Here is a 7,500-nt window from a genome sequence, read left to right on the forward strand (position 1 = left end):
CCAAGGCCTCTAATCATTCGCTTTACCGGATGAGACTCGTACGAGTACCAGCTATCCTGAGGGAAACTTCGGAGGGAACCAGCTACTAGATGGTTCGATTAGTCTTTCGCCCCTATACCCAGCTCCGACGATCGATTTGCACGTCAGAATCGCTACGGACCTCCATCAGGGTTTCCCCTGACTTCGTCCTGGCCAGGCATAGTTCACCATCTTTCGGGTCCCAACGTGTACGCTCTAGGTGCGCCTCACCTCGCAATGAGGACGAGACGCCCCGGGAGTGCGGAGGCCGCCGCCCCGTGAAGGGCGGGGAAGCCCCATCCTCCCTCGGCCCGCGCAAGGCGAGACCTTCACTTTCATTACGCCTTTAGGTTTCGTACAGCCCAATGACTCGCGCACATGTTAGACTCCTTGGTCCGTGTTTCAAGACGGGTCGTGAAATTGTCCAAAGCTGAAGCGCCGCTGACGGGAGCGATTATTCCGCCCGAGAGCATCCCGAGCCAACAGCGGCGCGGGTCCGGGGCCGGGCCAGGTAGGTCCGTCATCCGGGAAGAACCGCGCGCGCTTGCCGGGAGCCCGAGCGCCCAAAGGGGCGAATCGACTCCTCCAGATATACCGCCGAGCAGCCAGCCAGGACACCGGGGCTCTGCCCAACAGACGCGAACCGAGGCCCGCGGAAGGACAGGCTGCGCACCCGGGCCGTAGGCCGGCACCCAGCGGGTCGCGACGTCCTACTAGGGGAGAAGTGCGGCCCACCGCACACCGGAACGGCCCCACCCCGCGGCGAGTGGAAAGGCAACCGGACACGACCCCGCCGCGGATTGCTCCGCGCGGGCGGCCGGCCCCATCTGCCGAGGGCGGGGGCCAGTGGCCGGATGGGCGTGAATCTCACCCGTTCAACCTTTCGGACTTCTCACGTTTACCCCAGAACGGTTTCACGTACTTTTGAACTCTCTCTTCAAAGTTCTTTTCAACTTTCCCTCACGGTACTTGTTCGCTATCGGTCTCGTGGTCATATTTAGTCTCAGATGGAGTTTACCACCCACTTGGAGCTGCACTCTCAAGCAACCCGACTCGAAGGAGAGGTCCCGCCGACGCTCGCACCGGCCGCTACGGGCCTGGCACCCTCTACGGGCCGTGGCCTGATTCAAGTTGGACTTGGGCTCGGCGCGAGGCGTCGGGGTAGTGGACCCTCCCAAACACCACATGCCACGACAGGCGGCAGCCTGCGGGGTTCGGTGCTGGACTCTTCCCTGTTCGCTCGCCGCTACTGGGGGAATCCTTGTTAGTTTCTTTTCCTCCGCTTAGTAATATGCTTAAATTCAGCGGGTAGTCTCGCCTGCTCTGAGGTCGTTGTACGAGGTGTCGCACGCCACACCGCCAGCCGGCTGTGCACGCTACCGAGAAAGTACCGGTATGCGAACCGCCAGGCGACGGGCGCGCATCGCACGTTTAAGGAGACGCGGCCGGCCACACAGGCGACCACGACACTCCCACGTCTCCGAAGCGGGACAAACGCCGCGCGCTTCAGTATACGTAGCCGACCCTCAGCCAGACGTGGCCCGGGAACGGAATCCATGGACCGCAATGTGCGTTCGAAACGTCGATGTTCATGTGTCCTGCAGTTCACATGTCGACGCGCAATTTGCTGCGTTCTTCATCGACCCACGAGCCGAGTGATCCACCGTCCTGGGTGATCTTTTCCTTTTCAGTCTCCCACTGTCTCTTTCAAGACAGTAGCATTTGCGGGACTGAGGCGTCTGACGGCCCCTGTTCCACTATTTTTTTGTGTCCAACGGCCTCACAGCCGATGGGCGTCGTACGGCTCCACACCGGAGCGGACAGGCACTCGGGCGAACGTCATTCAAAACCGGCGCCAGGCGCCACGTACCGCAGGCCAGCCGCTCCAGGGCTTCAGCGCTCGTACCACACAACAACAACAACAACACTTCCGCTAGTTTTGAGAGGCACGTGTGGTTCCGCACGCGGCGCACGGCCACTGCCGTACAGGTAGCGTGTTGCGCGACACGACACGCACATCGAAAGACATGCAGTCTAGTCGGTAATGATCCTTCCGCAGGTTCACCTACGGAAACCTTGTTACGACTTTTACTTCCTCTAAATGATCAAGTTTGGTCATCTTTCCGGTAGCATCGGCAACGACAGAGTCGATGCCGCGTACCAGTCCGAAGACCTCACTAAATCATTCAATCGGTAGTAGCGACGGGCGGTGTGTACAAAGGGCAGGGACGTAATCAACGCGAGCTTATGACTCGCGCTTACTGGGAATTCCTCGTTCATGGGGAACAATTGCAAGCCCCAATCCCTAGCACGGAGGTGGTTCAGCGGGTTACCCCGACCTTTCGGCCTAGGAAGACACGCTGATTCCTTCAGTGTAGCGCGCGTGCGGCCCAGAACATCTAAGGGCATCACAGACCTGTTATTGCTCAATCTCGTGCGGCTAGAAGCCGCCTGTCCCTCTAAGAAGAAAAGTAATCGCTGACAGCACGAAGGATGTCACGCGACTAGTTAGCAGGCTAGAGTCTCGTTCGTTATCGGAATTAACCAGACAAATCGCTCCACCAACTAAGAACGGCCATGCACCACCACCCACCGAATCAAGAAAGAGCTATCAATCTGTCAATCCTTCCGGTGTCCGGGCCTGGTGAGGTTTCCCGTGTTGAGTCAAATTAAGCCGCAGGCTCCACTCCTGGTGGTGCCCTTCCGTCAATTCCTTTAAGTTTCAGCTTTGCAACCATACTTCCCCCGGAACCCAAAAGCTTTGGTTTCCCGGAGGCTGCCCGCCGAGTCATCGGAGGAACTGCGGCGGATCGCTGGCTGGCATCGTTTATGGTTAGAACTAGGGCGGTATCTGATCGCCTTCGAACCTCTAACTTTCGTTCTTGATTAATGAAAACATACTTGGCAAATGCTTTCGCTTCTGTTCGTCTTGCGACGATCCAAGAATTTCACCTCTAACGTCGCAATACGAATGCCCCCGCCTGTCCCTATTAATCATTACCTCGGGTTCCGAAAACCAACAAAATAGAACCGAGGTCCTATTCCATTATTCCATGCACACAGTATTCAGGCGGGCTTGCCTGCTTTAAGCACTCTAATTTGTTCAAAGTAAACGTGCCGGCCCACCGAGACACTCAACAAAGAGCACCCTGGTAGGATTTAAACGGGGTCCGCCTCGGGACGCGAAAGCACCCCTTCGGCTCGCCCCACCGGCAGGACGTCCCACGATACATGCCAGTTAAACACCGACGGGCGGTGAACCAACAGCGTGGGACACAAATCCAACTACGAGCTTTTTAACCGCAACAACTTTAATATACGCTATTGGAGCTGGAATTACCGCGGCTGCTGGCACCAGACTTGCCCTCCAATAGATACTCGTTAAAGGATTTAAAGTGTACTCATTCCGATTACGGGGCCTCGGATGAGTCCCGTATCGTTATTTTTCGTCACTACCTCCCCGTGCCGGGAGTGGGTAATTTGCGCGCCTGCTGCCTTCCTTGGATGTGGTAGCCGTTTCTCAGGCTCCCTCTCCGGAATCGAACCCTGATTCCCCGTTACCCGTTACAACCATGGTAGGCGCAGAACCTACCATCAACAGTTGATAAGGCAGACATTTGAAAGATGCGTCGCCGGTACGAGGACCGTGCGATCAGCCCAAAGTTATTCAGAGTCACCAAGGCAAACGGACCAGACAAGCCAATCCGATTGGTTTTGATCTAATAAAAGCGTCCCTTCCATCTCTGGTCGGGACTCTGTTTGCATGTATTAGCTCTAGAATTACCACAGTTATCCAAGTAACGTGGGTACGATCTAAGGAACCATAACTGATTTAATGAGCCATTCGCGGTTTCACCTTAATGCGGCTTGTACTGAGACATGCATGGCTTAATCTTTGAGACAAGCATATGACTACTGGCAGGATCAACCAGGGAGCTGCGTCAACTAGAGCTGAGCAGCCGGCCGCCCGGGAGTGTGTCCCGGGGGCCCGCGCGAACACGCAAGCGTCCGCTCAATTATTCTGCAAACAGGAGGAGGCCGAGCTCCCCTGCACGATACACCTCGAAACCCTCTCAGGTCCCGGTGGCGCGCAGCGCCGTCCTAGGTACTTGGTCGGTTTCGAGAGAGGCGCAATCGCCCGGAGTTAGGCGAGTAGACGGTTTTAGTGCGAACACCCTTGCTCCCAACTGAGCTTGCCGCTGCCGACAGAGGCCCGGGAGCGTGCTGTCGTGGCATTGCCGGCGGGAGACAACACGCGCCACCTATGGTGACCGGCAGCTCCAACGCCAGCGCCACACAAGGGCAAAGCCCCACTTGGGTGCAGAAGCGAACTCTCCCAGCACAGCGCACGCGCCAACACGTCCGCACAACTGCGATACAAACCACCTGCGAGAACCGCTGGGGCGACCGAGCAGCAGACGGCGTCGCGGCGCCGAGTGCCAGGCGGCGGCGCATCCTCAACGCACACAGTCCTCAATCAGACCAGCACACTGCAGATGTCCACCGCGCTTCGCACCGGGCTCGGCTGAACCAACTTTGGCCGCCAGGCGCCGCGTGCAGGGTGCGCCGCAGCGTAGCTGCGCCGCCTGCCGGGCCCGTCGGCTGGCGCTCCTGCCACTCGGCGCCCCCCACCAGCCGCCTGTTGCGCGTGCGCCCACGCAGCGCGCGGCCAACACGCCGGGCGGCCCCCCTTCACTGGCCGGGAACAGTCCCACCAAGCCACCGCCGCGTATCGCTTCATACCCACATGGGGCCTAGTCACGTGTGTGGATGTGGCGGGTACCGCTGAAACAACCGGTTAATAGCTGTACCGATCGTCGCCATCACAGATTCACCTCCAGCGTGAACAACCGCTCAACAACGGATTTCCAGTTCATTTGCGTATCTTGGGCAGTAAACGTAGATGTCCACCTACATTTGCGAATTCAACAATTCTTGCATGCCAGGATGTCATGTGTCACGACACGCTACATCAGACCACATACACACTGCGACATGTGCAGAAGAGAACACGTGGAAGGTGGCCCGCGCACGTATGCGATGTCCCTTCCGCGATCCACTGTCAACCGGCATCTGCGGCATGTCCCAGATATGGAACGCGGTCCACCAGGGTAGCACTTTGTGTGAGGCAATACGACAAAGTCGGAATACACGCGTCACTACATCAGACGGCTCACGCTGACCTGACCTGACCTGACTTGACTTGACTTGACTCACCGCACCACCACCCCCAGCGACCCAGGGTGACATACAATGCGTTCGTACGTTCCTCCCACACGCCTCTACGGCGTACCACAGTGCAACCTAGCTGTTATTAGGAGACGAGACAAGTAGCATCGAGCACAACATATGGAAATTGAGATTCGACACCGTTGGGCACAGCCAGCGTACGGTCACACGTATCACACTACTTCACTCTGTACGTAACGACCGATGATCGGTACAGCGTGTGGGTTACGCGTACGACATCAGCGGACAATGGACACAGACCATACCACGACGTACACTGAGGGCGTCGACATCTGAATGCAACTGAACAGCTGCGAGGCTCATTTAACACTCAAACGCCAGACCGACCAGCTTGAGAGGACAGAGAGGGGGGGGGGGGGGCGATATAGTCCTATTGCAGTACAATTGACAGTGGATAGCGGGAATATGTGGAAAGTAAGCAACACTCGCAAGACATCTACATGAGGATAACAACGACACCAGAGATTCCGAGCAGTGAACTATGTTAGGCAAAGGGACAACGTGGGTTAGGTTAAGGGACAACGTGGGTTAGGTTAAGGGACAACGTGGGTTAGGTTAAGGGACAACGTGGGTTAGGTTAAGGGACAACGTGGGTTAGGTTAAGGGACAACGTGGGTTAGGTTAAGGGACAACGTGGGTTAGGTTAAGGGACAACGTGGGTTAGGTTAAGGACAACGTGGGTTAGGTTAAGGGACAACGTGGGTTAGGTTAAGGGACAACGTGGGTTAGGTTAAGGGACAACGTGGGTTAGGTTAAGGGACAACGTGGGTTAGGTTAAGGGACAACGTGGGTTAGGTTAAGGGACAACGTGGGTTAGGTTAAGGGACAACGTGGGTTAGGTTAAGGGACAACGTGGGTTAGGTTAAGGGACAACTTGAGTTAGGTTAAGGGACAACGTGGGTTACGTTAAGGGACAACGTGGGTTAGGTTAAGGGACAACTTGAGTTAGGTTAAGGGACAACGTGGGTTAGGTTAAGGGACAACGTGGGTTAGGTTAAGGGACAACTTGAGTTAGGTTAAGGGACAACTTGAGTTAGGTTAAGGGACAACTTGAGTTAGGTTAAGGGACAACTTGAGTTAGGTTAAGGGACAACTTGAGTTAGGTTAAGGGACAACTTGAGTTAGGTTAAGGGACAACTTGAGTTAGGTTAAGGGACAACTTGAGTTAGGTTAAGGGACAACTTGAGTTAGGTTAAGGGACAACTTGAGTTAGGTTAAGGGACAACTTGAGTTAGGTTAAGGGACAACTTGAGTTAGGTTAAGGGACAACTTGAGTTAGGTTAAGGGACAACTTGAGTTAGGTTAAGGGACAACTTGAGTTAGGTTAAGGGACAACTTGAGTTAGGTTAAAGGACAACTTGAGTTAGGTTAAGGGACAACTTGAGTTAGGTTAAGGGATAATGTGGTACAACCACAGTTAGGTTAAGCGATAATGTGGTACAACCACAGTTAGGTTAAGCGATAATGTGGTACAACCACAGTTAGGTTAAGCGATAATGTGGTACAACCACAGTTAGGTTAAGCGATAATGTGGTACAACCACAGTTAGGTTAAGCGATAATGTGGTACAACCACAGTTAGGTTAAGCGATAATGTGGTACAACCACAGTTAGGTTAAGCGATAATGTGGTACAACCACAGTTAGGTTAAGCGATAATGTGGTACAACCACAGTTAGGTTAAGCGATAATGTGGTACAACCACAGTTAGGTTAAGCGATAATGTGGTACAACCACAGTTAGGTTAAGCGATAATGTGGTACAACCACAGTTAGGTTAAGCGATAATGTGGTACAACCACAGTTAGGTTAAGCGATAATGTGGTACAACCACAGTTAGGTTAAGCGATAATGTGGTACAACCACAGTTAGGTTAAACGATAATGTGGTACAACCACAGTTAGGTTAAGCGATAATGTGGTACAACCACAGTTAGGTTAAGCGATAATGTGGTACAACCACAGTTAGGTTAAGCGATAATGTGGTACAGCCACAGTTAGGTTAAGCGATAATGTGGTACAGCCACAGTTAGGTTAAGCGATAATCTGGTACAGCCACAGTTAGGTTAAGCGATAATCTGGTACAGCCACAGTTAGGTTAAGCGATAATCTGGTACAGCCACAGTTAGGTTAAGCGATAAAGTTGGTTAAATTTGGTATTGTGTGGGAAGGGGGGCAGAGAGAGGGGGGGGTGGATAGTGGTGGCAGTACGCGGATGCCTGAGTCACCGTCAGAT

At 54.3% G+C, this 7,500-nt stretch overlaps 2 non-coding genes and 1 pseudogene across 2 annotated transcripts; all 3 read right to left on the reverse strand.

Moving 5' to 3' along the window:
• The window catches only part of LOC126313618 (large subunit ribosomal RNA), a 3,058-nt pseudogene extending 1,708 nt beyond the window's left edge, over positions 1-1,350 (reverse strand).
• A 188-nt stretch (positions 1,351-1,538) lies between these two features.
• On the reverse strand, positions 1,539-1,693 carry LOC126313454 (5.8S ribosomal RNA). Its single transcript, XR_007555148.1, has one exon. It is a non-coding gene; the product is annotated as a 5.8S ribosomal RNA (ribosomal RNA).
• A 367-nt stretch (positions 1,694-2,060) lies between these two features.
• On the reverse strand, positions 2,061-3,953 carry LOC126313510 (small subunit ribosomal RNA). The gene has a single exon (XR_007555197.1). It is a non-coding gene; the product is annotated as a small subunit ribosomal RNA (ribosomal RNA).
• Between the last annotated feature and the right edge of the window lie 3,547 nt (positions 3,954-7,500).

This window comes from Schistocerca gregaria, unplaced genomic scaffold, assembly GCF_023897955.1.
Source record: "Schistocerca gregaria isolate iqSchGreg1 unplaced genomic scaffold, iqSchGreg1.2 ptg000483l, whole genome shotgun sequence".
Lineage (NCBI taxonomy): Eukaryota > Metazoa > Arthropoda > Insecta > Orthoptera > Acrididae > Schistocerca > Schistocerca gregaria.